This window comes from Panthera uncia, chromosome X, assembly GCF_023721935.1.
Source record: "Panthera uncia isolate 11264 chromosome X, Puncia_PCG_1.0, whole genome shotgun sequence".
In the NCBI taxonomy this organism is placed as follows: domain Eukaryota; kingdom Metazoa; phylum Chordata; class Mammalia; order Carnivora; family Felidae; genus Panthera; species Panthera uncia.
In genome coordinates, this window is record NC_064817.1 from 4382311 (window position 1) to 4395683 (window position 13373).

General features: G+C 41.6%; 1 pseudogene; it reads right to left on the minus strand.

The window, feature by feature from the left end:
* Positions 1-9333, minus strand: part of LOC125932330 (trifunctional enzyme subunit beta, mitochondrial-like) — an 84778-nt pseudogene extending 75445 nt beyond the window's left edge.
* Between the last annotated feature and the right edge of the window lie 4040 nt (positions 9334-13373).

The following is a 13373-nucleotide window of genomic DNA, read 5'->3' on the forward strand; positions in this document are numbered from 1 at the left end:
AAGATGCACATTCACCAGCTCATGGTCTTGAGAGGAGCTAAGAAGTTTATTCCTACCCCTTCTAGCCCAGCAGCATATGTTACCATAGCCAAAGGCAGACCTCCAGGACAGCACATCACACACCCAGCAGAGCAAAAGCCAGAATGGGACTCCGTGCTCCGGCCCTCCCTCTTTTTTCGTTTCCCACCTGCTGTGGCCAGCTAGATGTCTAAATACAAGAGTCTAAGTTTCCACATCAGACAGAACGGGTTTTATTTTTGGTCCCTCTTGTAACCTTGGCAATCGACTCGACCTCTGGGGCTCAGTTTCTTCTTTTATAAAAGTGATGTGTCAATGCCTACCTTACAGGGTAGCCGTGAGGATTTGCCAGTGGACATACATAAACAGCTAAGCAGAATGTCAGGCCTTGGGGAAGGGTGATAGAATCAGAAGTGCCTTTTCTTGGGGTACATGCACCCCAATGTTTATAGCAGTGCTATCGACAATAGCCAAAGTATGGAAAGAGCCCAAATGGCCATCAGTGGGTGAATGGATAAAGAAGATGTGGTATATATATATATATACACACACACACACACACACACACATATATATCTGTATACACACACACACACACACACACACACACACACACACACAATGGAGTATTACTCGGCAACCAAAAAGAATGAAATCTTGACATTTGCAACGATGTGGATGGAACTGGAGGGTCGTATGCTAAGCGAAATTAGAGAAAGACAAATACCATATGACTTCACTCATATGAGGAGTTTAAGAGGCAAAACAGATGAACATAAGGGAAGGGAAGCAAAAATAATATACAAACAGGGAGGGGGACAGAACATAAGAGACTCTTAAATACAGAGAACAAACTGATGGTTGCTGGAGGGGTTGTGGGTGGGGCGGTGGGGTCAATGGGTGATGGGCATTAAGGACGATGCTTGTTGGGATGAGCACTAGGTGTTGTACATAGGGGATGAATCCCTGGATTCTACTGCAATCATTATTGCACTAGCTGCTAACTAACTTGGATGTAAATTTAAAAGTAAATAAATAAAATTAATGAAAGCCGCTCTAAAAAAAAAGCAGTGCCTTTTCTCTTCGGATCCCCATGGGGACATGGCCATCTTGACCAAGCCTTCCCTGACTGGTACTATGTAAGTCAAAGCCACCCAGCCCCAAGATGTTCTAGAATCAGAACTGGGTAGCAGCAAATACAGCAATGGCCTTGGGATCTATATCTGACTGCACACAGGAGCTTGCAGACATAACTGTTTTTAAACCAAGTGGAAATTAATTTTATCTTGACAGTATTCTAAAACTCTCCCACTCCAACCAAGGCCAAATCCTCAAATTCATGAATTTTCCACAGGTATATCATCAATGGTTTCTCTTCATCCCAAAAGCTTTCCTTCCAAGGATGATCCCCCCGCAAGGGAATTGTACCGCTGGAGGGAGAAAAAAACATGAAAAACAGACAAACAGAAAAAACAGAAAACATGAGGCCCGACTCTGTATAGTTCCGCAGGGTAACTTGAAAGGAAAGGGCCAATTTTCACCGACAGGTTTCTAACCCACCCTCATGAGGTGATCTTGTTCTTACCCATCTGGTGAGCAGGTGAAATCATGATGGCTTCATTATTACCGTCTGCACCCCAGCACCCTACCTTAAGTGTGATAAGCGTCAGCCTGCTAATTTGCTTAGAGCAAGAGGAAAGTGTCTTTCCTAGTGGACGTGGGAAACAGGCGCTCTGCCTTACTGTTCTCGCGAAACCTTATGGTTTCCGAATTTAAACCACCCTGTGAGGTCTGTTGAAGGCTGTGGAATGTGGACTCTCTTTACTCAACAGAGAATTCACTCCCTTGGCAGCTCTTTCTGCCCATCCGTTCTGTTGCTGTGTTTTAATAAAAATCACCTTTGGGGTGCCTGGGTGGCTCAGTTGGTTAAGCATCCGACTTTGGCTCGGGTCATGGCTCACAGTCCATAGGTGTGAGCCCCACATCGGGCTCTGTGCTGACAGCTCAGAGCCTGGAGCCTGCTTTGAGTTCTGTGTCTCCCTTTCTCTCTCTGCCCCTCCCCTACTCTCTTTCTCTCTCTCTCTCTCTCAAAAAGGAATAAACATTTAAAAAAAATAAACAACAGAAAAATCACCTTTCTTGCACCAAAAAAAAAGAAAAAAAAAAGATTTCGCTCTCCTATTTTGTCATCAGTGATTAAAGCAAAAGTCAAGCCTTTCTCAGAGTGTTTGAACCCAGAGTGAAAGATAGTGACTATGGAGGAGGCTGTATTTTCTGGAAGTAATACTGTCCAGCCTTTAGATGCTTCTCTCTAAATCTGGCTATTTCTTTCCTCTCCAAGAAAATTCCATTCTTTGTTCGTGTCCCCTATCTCAAGACCTCAGAACAGTGTATGGTTCTCCTGTGTGCTTGATTTATAAAGTTATATGCATCTCTTTAGAGAAATTTCTGAATCTGTGCAGTTGAAATGGTTTTATTTAACACTTATAGTCCCTTCTGACTGCTGGGCTCAGTGTCAAATGCTCAACCTGTGTTAATTCTTTCCATCTGTAGGACAATCACATTCCTTAGCCATTCATGTCCCCCCATCTGCAGATGGACATACAGAGGTACATACAGACTGGTTAATTTGTATTTCATCAGGAATATTGCTTCGATGGTCACAGTCGGGTATGTCTTTCCAAACCAGGGCTCTGAATGCTTGTTCCCTCCACATCGCCCTGTGAAAGCATTAGGACACGACTTGGGTGGTCCTTACCTCCACTTAGGTAATCACACTGCCATCTCTTGCAGTGATGGGCAAAATCTTATTCTTCTGCCCACTAGCCTCCATCAGCCACCATCATTCTTCAGGTAAGCCTTATACCTTATCATTCCCTAGTGTGAGCCTTGCAAGCTGCTTGGATGAAGGGTTGCATTGGGTGTGATAATCCAGGGGCAATTATTGAGTGAACACTTAGCTTTCAGAAGGAGGATATAAGTCCTGAGAGGTATGGAGCCTTCCACAGGCTTTGGGTGGGTAAGATCCTGCTCGAACTCAACCCTCTGCCTTCTGTCTCTCACAGCATGGGCTAATCTGGTCTGAGAATCAAACCTATTTCAAGGCTGAGACAAATATAGTCCTCCAAAATGTTTTTCTAATTCTGTGTGTGTTATCTATAGAAGTGTAAATGGTTCACAGCAAGGAATTGCTTTTCAGAGAAAGACATATGAGATACAGAAATCTCTAGACTTACCTGTACCTTAACTTTGAAAAGGGGAAACATTTAAGACAGAATTTCTTTCTGAAGAGTCATTTGGAAAAGTTTTTAGATCTTCCTGATTCACAGCCATCATTCCAAGGAACTGAGATTATTTTGTAATTAGAATGTTTGAACTGACTTTATTCTTCCGGACTGCAAAAATACAAAGGCATTCATAGCGTATAAGGACAAGATGGATGTACAGATGACCGAACAAACGAAAAACACCCAGAAACCCCAAACTCAATGACCACGTTTAAATTTGCATTGAAGTTATGAAAGAACGGAACAGACATTTTAAAAAATCGATTTTCTGGCATATAAATATGTGGGCACTTTCCCAGACTGTGTAAAAATAGGGAAAATAGACTTACACGGAAACAGATTAAGATTATAAATGACAAAGAAGAGAACCAACTTATAATTAGTGTTCTTGAAGGTGGTTTGAAACCACATGGAGCAGAAATGATAGGGTTTGTGACGAAAGAAGAGCTCACCAGAGTGAGAGAACAACATGATTCCAGCCTGAATGGGTTCACTAAGGTTTCTGGCAAAGTTAATCAAAACAGAAGCAAACCAAGACAAGCTGTGTCATTATGATTTAAATACAAAACATCTGTAAATACGCCACAAACAAGGCAGGTGAGACAGAAAGGAAGCAACCCTGGCCTGATCTCCATCTGCTCTGGAACACCAGATACTAAATGGTCACGTGACATCTACAGACCGTCAAAGGGTCAGTATTTGTGAGCCAGGAATTCAACCTAAGATTCTCCTTGACTGGGAAGGCAATGTAAAAAAATAATCTCAAGCATGCTGTGGTTCATGGTATGTCCCATATACGTAGCTTTTCTGGAAAAAAAAAAAAACAAACAAACAAGTACATGAAAATATGTTCTCGTGTACCAGGATAGAGGTTAAGATAGTGAATATAAAATTGTTCCTGATAATGAGCCACTAATTGAATTATTCAGCTTACTAGACAATTATTGAAAATGTGGTTGTAATTGAAAGGGTGAACTCAATGTAATGTTAGAAAAGGATTAAATGGGAAAAAGTAGTTATGTAGTAATTGCTCTTGTTTGTGTACCTTCTAGAAGCTACTCACTATATCTTGGAATTCATATTGTCATCTGTTTTCAGTCTTGTGATGAGCATATGAGTTCTATATCATAGCCCAAACACATAGAGACAAAATACACGTGATGTCATGTCCCCACGATGACATGGCTGTTTGTAAGTACTAGATTCAGGATGACAACAAAAAAAATATGCTGGCTAATTAATTACATTACTCCTCTAATTGACAAAAAATCTAGACCAGCGGTTTCTAAATGTGTCTTTGTATCGGAAATACCGTGGGAACATCAAAATGTAGTGATGCCAGCCTGCCACTCAGAGATTTTGATTTTATTTTCTGCTTGTGTCACATGGTCTTTGGAGTTTTAAAAAGTCATTGGATGATTCTCAGGTGCATACACAATTGGGCACCTCTCATCTAGACAGTAGTAATAGTATCTGATATACTCCACAAAGACCAGGATTTTGTGTGAGGGGAACAGAAAGAAATTTATATCTGTCTTTAGTTCAGTGAGGAATAATCTTCACTTGTTGGGGTGTTGTTCATTTTGATAATTAAAAGTTGCTTGAAAAACACTTAATTGGCTTCAGGGAACTCATTGGTGGGAAATGGTGAAAGACTCAAAAGGGGATGTTCCCATGGAATGGGGTTGAGCTAGGTTAGCGATGCTCACTTGGAGGGTGACTGTGCCCCCAGCAGACACCTGGCAATGTTGGAGGCCTTCTGGATTATGACTAGGGAGCGAGGAGGGAGCTGGAAGCTGGCTTTTTAGCATCTAGAAGAAGCCAGAGATGCTAATGAAAATCTAGGGGGAAGGCATGGGTTTCCACTAGAGAGCATATGATGTAAGTCCTAAGGATGTGTGATGGTTAATTTTATCTGTCAACTTGATTAGGCCACAGGATGATCAGATACTTGGTTATATATTATCTCTGGGTGTGTCTGTAGGGTGTTTCCGGATGAGATTAGCATTCGAATTGGTTGACTCATTATAGCAGATGGCCCTCCCCAATGTGAGTGGGCATCACCCAATCTGTTGAGGGCAGGAACAGAACAAAAAGCTGGAGGAAAGGAGAATTCACTCCTTCTGCCCAACTGCATGGGTTGACCATCTGTCTTCTGTCCTTGGACTGGCACTTAGTAACACCAGCTCTTCAGTTCTCTGGTCTTCAGACTTGGGCTGGAACTAAACACAAGCTTTCCTGTGTCTCCACCTTGCAGATGGCAGATCGTGGTACTTGTCAGCCTCCATAATCACATGAGCCATGTCTATACATATGTATGTGGTCTGGTTGGGGACTTAACGAAACAGGCTGGTGAGAACTTCCCAACTAGCTTTAAAAGAATCTTACTGCAAACAATGCAAACCACATTTCATTCATAAGTAACCAAAGCCAAGAACCCCACCAAAAAGTTATGCAAAAAGGGACAACTAATGACTCATACAACTTAACAGTCAGTAACCGGTTAGAAGAGCCTTTATCCAGGACACTTCACTTGCAGCTGTGTTCTCTGCTGAGCACTGGACACAATAATGTCTGCTAGAAACTCTGCAATATTGTGCTATTGTCAAATTGTGAGATAATTTATTCTGATAAGAAATCAGTCGGCATTATCCTTGGTAACTGCAGACCAACTGTTTGGAGCAATTCTTTCCTGAAACTCTTTCTTGGAATAATTTGTCATTTTTCTATATACCAGGGATGGGTCAAAAAGGAAATAGTATCAGAAATCTTGCAGAGAATGTATCCCAAGAAATAAGACGGGCACTTGGGTGGCTAAGTCAGTTGAGCATCTAACTCTCGATTTTGGCTCAGGTCATGATTGCGTCATTCATGAGATGAAGCCCCACATCGGGCTGAGAGCTGACAGCATTGAGCCTGCTTGGGATTCTCTCTCCCTCTCTCTGCCCCTCTCCTGCTGTCTCTCAGAAAGAAAAAAAAAAAGATGTCAGTTCAAAGTAAAAATTGATTTTCAGAATAAATTGTTAGCTATTTGCTACTTTTAATCAGCAAAGATTTAAGTTCACCAATTGACGTAGCATAATGTTATCCAGGTCTGTCTGTTTCCTTCCTTTTGAGGCTGAATAATATTCTCTTATATGTATATATATTTTCTTTATCCATTTATCTGTTGATAGACACTTGGGTTGTTTCCATATCTTGGCCACTGTGAATAGCGCTACAATGAACATGGGTGCAGATATCTCTTCAAGATCATGATTTCAATTCTTTTAGTTATGTACCCACAAGTGGGATAGCTGGATACTATGGTGGTTCTATTTTTAATTGTTTGAGGAACCCCCAAACTGTTTTCCATAGTGCTCTGCCATTTTGCTGCCATTTTGAGGGTCCAATCTCTCCTCATCCTCACCAGCAGTTAACTTTTGTGTTTTTTTTGTTTTTTGGGTTTTTTTTTAGTTACTTTCAACTTAACAGGTGTGAGGTGATATCTCATTGTAGTTTTAATCTGTGTTTCCATGAAAGTTAGCGGTGTTGAGTATCTTTTCCCATACCTGTGTGGCCATTTGTGGGTTTTCTTTGGGACAATGTGCAGGAGAAAGAAGCCAGTTACAGAAGAAGGAAGCCAGTACAGAATACTGCATGATCCTACTTAAGTCATGCAGAATACAGCATGATTCCACCTAAATGATCAGACTCATAGAATCAGAGAATAAAATGGTGGTTGCCAGGACCTGGGTGGAGGGAGAAATGGAGAGTTTGTGGTTCAATGAGTATAAAATTTCAGGTATGCAAGATGATTTAGTTCCAGAGACTGGCTGTGCAACATAGTGCCTAGAGTTAACAACATAAGGGAACTTGAAATTTTGATAAGACCGTAACTATCAGGCAAGATATTCTTACACAAAACCAACACACACACACACATACAAACCAACAGAGGGATACACAGATACTTCAGGAAGCGTTGGAGATGTCCACTTCCCTGTTGTATCCATAGATGTGTGCATATGTCCAGTGACATCAGATGGCACACAGTTAAAAAGTGCCATTTTCGATATGGCAGCTTTAAGTCAATAAAGCTGAAAATAAATAAATAGATAGATAAATAAATAAATTCACCCACTGAAAATATTTATAATATCAAAAGTATCGAAAGCAGAATTAGGGGGAAAATGTTACATTCAAGGCTAAGAAGATACCAAATAATTTATTTGAGAATCAATAAAAGGAAACTTTTTTTTCACTTCTGAAAGCTGTAATATATCAAGAAAAGTTGTAAAAAAGCACTTTCATAAAGAAAGCTTGCCTATTTAAAAAGTCACAACTAGATAATGGAAAATTTTTCCATTTAAAAATTGTTAATCTGTATTAAAGAAATCCTGCCAAAAAGAGCTGGGAATCTTTCGTGAATTTATAGGCACTGTTTGCCAACCTGATCCAATTTTTCTCTTGTTGAAACTGCTTCATTAATTTAATGTGCAAGAAATAAATATTTGATGTGCAATTAGTTGGAGATTATTATGGCCATAATGGAACCTTTCCAAATAAACAGCTGCTCTAGCACTTTAAATGCATGAAAAGCAAGGCAGAAAATGGAAAATAGAATGACACATCAGCTCTACAGAGGAAAAAAGTTAAAATATTCAATTAGCGTGTAAGATCGTTGCTCATTTAGAAGTTTGGTGATGGTTTATCAAAGCATAACAACAAAAATGCTACCACCCATTTAGCCAAATATCCATCCACCTGAATCATCATGGAAATGCTTGCCTACAGATGTAACATAGTCTTGCCCAAGGAGAAAATATTATGGAAATAGATATTGATCCGTTCTAACAATTCTTTGAGGTTATTCATTTTTATTTATATATGGACGTATGTCAATGTGCAGTTGTTGAATTTGATTACTCTATATTAGCACTTATACGCATGGTACAAATGCTGTTTTTCTATCCACATATAACTGTAATGATCCCACTTCAGGAGGGAATGTTCTGGAAACTTTCTGGAAATGTCACCATTGGCTGGGGTTATGTTAATTTTGAAGAAGCCTTTGACATTTCATAGCAGCTGCTCAGACCCTGTGAAGGAGCTCATGTAGGTATTTCAACTCCCTGTGAGTTTTACAAAATTGTACCTTCCTTTCAAGACAACCATAAGGATTGGAGTCAGTTGTCTTTCTCCACTTCCGCACCAGGAACTACCTGAGGCCGAGATTGTGACAAATATCTCAGTATCTCCAAATCCTGATATAGTTCCTGACACAGAGTAGCTCAGTGATGTTCATTGAAAGGCTGCCTGAAGCTGTTTGCAATACAGAAGGAGGAGAGAAACGTCAAAGGGCGAGCATGATGAACTCCACAGAAAACTGTCTGCTAAAAATAAATAGACGATGTCTTTTATGAAAAGGGGCGCAAGAAAAGGCATTCTCTTTTCTGTTCTCCTCCCCTTGGGGAGTCAACGGCAAAAGAGCAAAGGGCATTCCCGGAACTGGTAAAATTCTGGCCTGGGAGCACAGATTTGAGGATCAGAGCGGTCAGGAGTAACTGCTTACAATAACCAGTGTTTTGTATATTCTTCTAGAACACAGACTTGGGGCACGTTTATTACTTACTGGGTTCTGTTGCCCTTCCGATTAAAGTCTGCAATGCACTGCATTTTACCCTTACTCTGCTCTAAAACATGCCCTGCTCCGAGGGATGCCAGATTCTGTTATTGTCTCAGCCTCTGCTGCCTCTGGGACCAGCACCCACAGGCACAAAGCACAGTACTGTGGAGAAACAAAGGAGGACGTAGACGTACATGTGTAACGCCACTTTATCCTGATGCAAAGAGTGGCCTTGTTCTACATCGACGCAGATCTTCCCTTAATAGGTAGGGTTAGTGCTCCCTCTCCTGCAGTCAGTGTGGGTCTGTGATGTCACTACGGCAGAAGTGATGTCCTGTATCTCCCACGCCTCCATACCCAAACGTAATTCAGCTCCTGCCTCGGGCTGGTGGCATTGTCACCTTGGGACCCAGCCACCATGCTTCGGGGAAGCCAGGGGGCCACACAGACAGGTAACACGCCTGCCAGCAGCCCAGCTGAGGTCCCAGATGACCATCCCCAGACAGGAGAGAGTCACATTTCAGATGACAGCCTCCAGCTAGGCTTCCAGCAAGCCAGCTGTCACCCCGTGGAACAGAGACAAGCTACACCCCCTGAGACCAGCTCAAATCGCAGATTTGTGAAAAATAACAAAATAAATGGTTGCCGTGGATTTCAGGTGGTAAGTGTCGGAGTCTTGTTGGGGAGCAAAGCAAAAGGGAAACACACATGTGCCAGACCTGGGGCCACTTAATAAAGGTATTTTTAGCTAATAATGTACAAAGGCTATTCAAACGTTAGCACTGTTGTTATTCACATCCTGCTCACCCTGCATTGCAACAGCAGGGATGGGACATTTAGTATAAACATCCTTGTGTGAAACCAGAACTCGAGTCATTTCTGCTTACATTATTATAGAGAAAATAGGGACAAACACATAAATTAGTGCCATAAAAGAGTACACAGGAGTTCTTTGCAAGTTATTCATACACAACTCATGTGTTGAGAACTACTGTAGGCCAGGAACATTGCCCTGTTGCACCATAAACACTGCAGGGATGTTGCAGGTTGCATTATCAGGGATCTTACATTCGTGTAGGTGTAGATAACCATCACGCTAGCAAAGGGATTAACCACTGCCGATAGAGACCAGTGCGGAACAGGGCCAGGTGGAGAAGCTGAGATGAACTAGGACCTTAGAGGCAGTATTAGAGAATTCTTTGATAAAATGGCATTTACGCTGTGACCCTGCCATGACAGCTGGCTGGCTTTGCCAACATACAAGGGACCAGTGAGAAGAGAACGTAGTCGTTGTTGGAGGAACGCTTTGAGAAACACATAGAATATAAGGAGCAGGGGCAAAGCAGTGAAAGGAATATCTTTTGGAGAAATGGGCAAGCTGTGAGTGGGTCCTTGAAGGCCGTTGGAAGGTGCTAGAACTGTATTATGCTGACTGCAGTGAGAGGCTGCCTTGTGGTGTTCAGCAGGAGATTCTAACAATTATCATATATATATGGCCGGTAAATGATGTCAACTGCCATGTGGTGTCTAGGTCAGAGTGGAAACAGGGAGACGTGTCAGGAGGCTGCAGTCCCTCCTCATTATTCACGGATTCCGTATTTGCGAATTCATCTGCTTGCAATCTGTTTGTAACCTGAAAATCCATACTCCAGTCCATTGGGGGTCATTCATGGATTTGCACACAGCGGCGAAAAATTCAAGCAGTTTTCCAGTTGGGGTTGACCAAGGTGACACTCTGTGTCGTTTCAGCTCTCAGGCTATCAACAAGTGTCCTCTCTGGAGACTGCTGAGTGCCACATTTTCCACATTTCTGTGCCCTTTGTTTGTGATATCACTGTTGAAAATGACCCGCAAGCAAGTGCTGATTTGCTGTCTGGTGTAAGTGCAAAAAGCCTGTGACATGTTTTATGGAGAAAATACATGAATTACCTATGCCTCTTGTAGACATGAGTTATTAACATTGGGTCCCATGTGAATGAGCAAAATTACCTGTTAAATATGGTGTCTTCAGGGGTGCCTGGGTGGCTCAAGTCAGTTGAGCATCCTACTTTGGCTGAGGTCATGATCCCACAGATCCTGAGTTCGAGCCCAAGTCAGGATTGGGATTCTTTGTCTCTCTCTCTCTCTCTCTCTCTCTCTCTCTCTCTCTCTCTCTCTGCCCCTTCCCCACTCGCGTGCTCTCTCACCCTCAAAAACAAATAAACATTAAAAAAATTACATATAGTGCCTTTAAAACACACTTAAACACACTTAAAACACACAGAAATACACTTAAAACTAGGTTATATAGTGATCAGTTGATAAAAGTGTGGTGACCAAAGACTCCCAGAAACCTAACTTGATATTTCAACCCTCAGGCATGGTTCGGTATTCGCTAATTCAGTGTTGACAGCTCCATTATAGACCATAACAACAAGAGAATCGACCGTGTTTCACTAGGTCCACATGGTCCGCAGAGGTTGTGGGGGGTGAGAAGTGGTGGAGCTTGCTCAAGTGATGGGGATTGAGAGTAACAGGGATGTCAGGCGTGAAAAATCCAGCACTATTCCCAGGTTTTGATGTTGAGCGGAAGCTAGGAAAAGATTCTTCCAACCGAGGAGAAGACAATTACATATGGGTTTATGTAGAATCCAGCACAGTTTGAACTGTGAAACAATAGGCTAAGGGATATGAAATTTAATATTTGACCACACGTGCACATGTATTTTTATGTGGGAATTGTGTGCTCACAGGGCACAGGAAGTGCAACTCAGAAAAGTTGTGAGCAAATTAGAGTCGTTGCTTACGGTATTTTTAAGGTTACGTTTTGTTTGTCCATATCAAGAACCTCAAACCTTATCCACAGCAACATGTATGTTAACTCAAATGAATCACAGGTACATGTAATTAAAAAATGCCTGCAGAGTCAAGAAGAAAGTATAGCAAAGGCAATAAATGTTATTCTCTCTGTAAACCTAAAACATAGAAGTGAAGGTTCTGACATAGAAGCAGAGTCCGACTCTGTGGGAGTTAAGACTCTTTATGCTATCAGTCACTAGAGAAAATCTAGATAAGACAAACCAATTACTTACAAATAACACCCTTCCTTCCCATCCTCCCTCCTTCCATCTCTCCTTCCCTGCATGATTTTTTTCCCAGTATTCAGTGAACACTTCTGATGTTTAAGAGACCTCTCCAGAATCTAGGAATACTTTAGAACTTACATTCTGTTGGAGTGAGGGCAGAGAAATATTGAGCAAAAATATATTTCACAGGGTTATTTCTTTAAATGGGATAAAGTGCCATGAAGAAAATAGAATTACATGCTACAGGGTAAGGGTGAGTGTTGGCCTATTTATATGAGATGGTTAGGGAAGCAAAGCCAGTAACACTTTGTATGGCTAGAAAAGTAAAAACGAAAATATCATTCTATACTAGATGGTGTATTTCTTTTTGTTTTTGTTTGTTTGTTTGTGTGTGTGTGTGTGAGAGAGAGCACACACGTGCAAGCAGGGGAGGGGGCAGAGAGACAAAATCTGAAGTAGGCTCCATATTCATCATGGAGCCCATCACAGCCTTGATCCCACAACCCTGGGATCACTACCTGAGCTGAAATCAAGAGTCAGATGCTCAACTGACCGAGTCACCCAGGCGCCCCTAGATGGTATATATCTGTACATTCTCTATCTCTAAATATGTAGGTGGGGTGCCTGGGTGGCTCAGTCAGTTAAGCATCCAACTTCAGTTCAGGATCTCACAGTTCGTGAGTTCGAGCCCTGTTGGGCTCTGTGCTGACAGATCAGAGCCTTGCAGCCTGCTTCAGATTCTGTGTCTCCCAATCTCTCTCTGCCCCTACTCTGTTCGTCCTCTGTCTTTCTCTGTCTCTCAAAAATAAATAAATGTTAAAAAAAAAAGGTAACAACTCGTTAACACAACGTATATCATCCAAAAATAAATAAATAATAAATAAATAAGTAGGCATCGATAATTTGTCTTTAACCCATATTTAGCTGTCTTTTTGGTTTGTTTGTTTTTTAGCAAGGATTTTGTTAACTACAGAGCAGAGAGTGAGTTAAAGCCAAGTAATGGGAAACATCAGTTACAAACAGGTGGTACCTCTGGGTCTGCCTCACCCACTGTCAGACTTGGTGGTTTTCAATAGGATGTCCTCAGGCCATATGCATCATTATGTAAAAGGCAGGTTCCAAAGTCCCACGTTCAGTCTTATCACTAACAAATACATGCCATGATAATCTGGAGCCTTAATGTTTGAGCATCATTGACTGTCTGGTTGCAAATTCCAAATTTCTGACATAAGGGTATTTGCTTCTAGGCACATCTCTGTGATCATGAGTCACAATGGACCTTGTGGCTTCATTCAAGGACTTTTTAGGTTTTCCACACTCCCCAAGTTTCTGTCTTTCTGGGAGAACTCTGAAATGTGAATGTTAGACCGTGTGGCCAGAAGTTGTAACACAAGT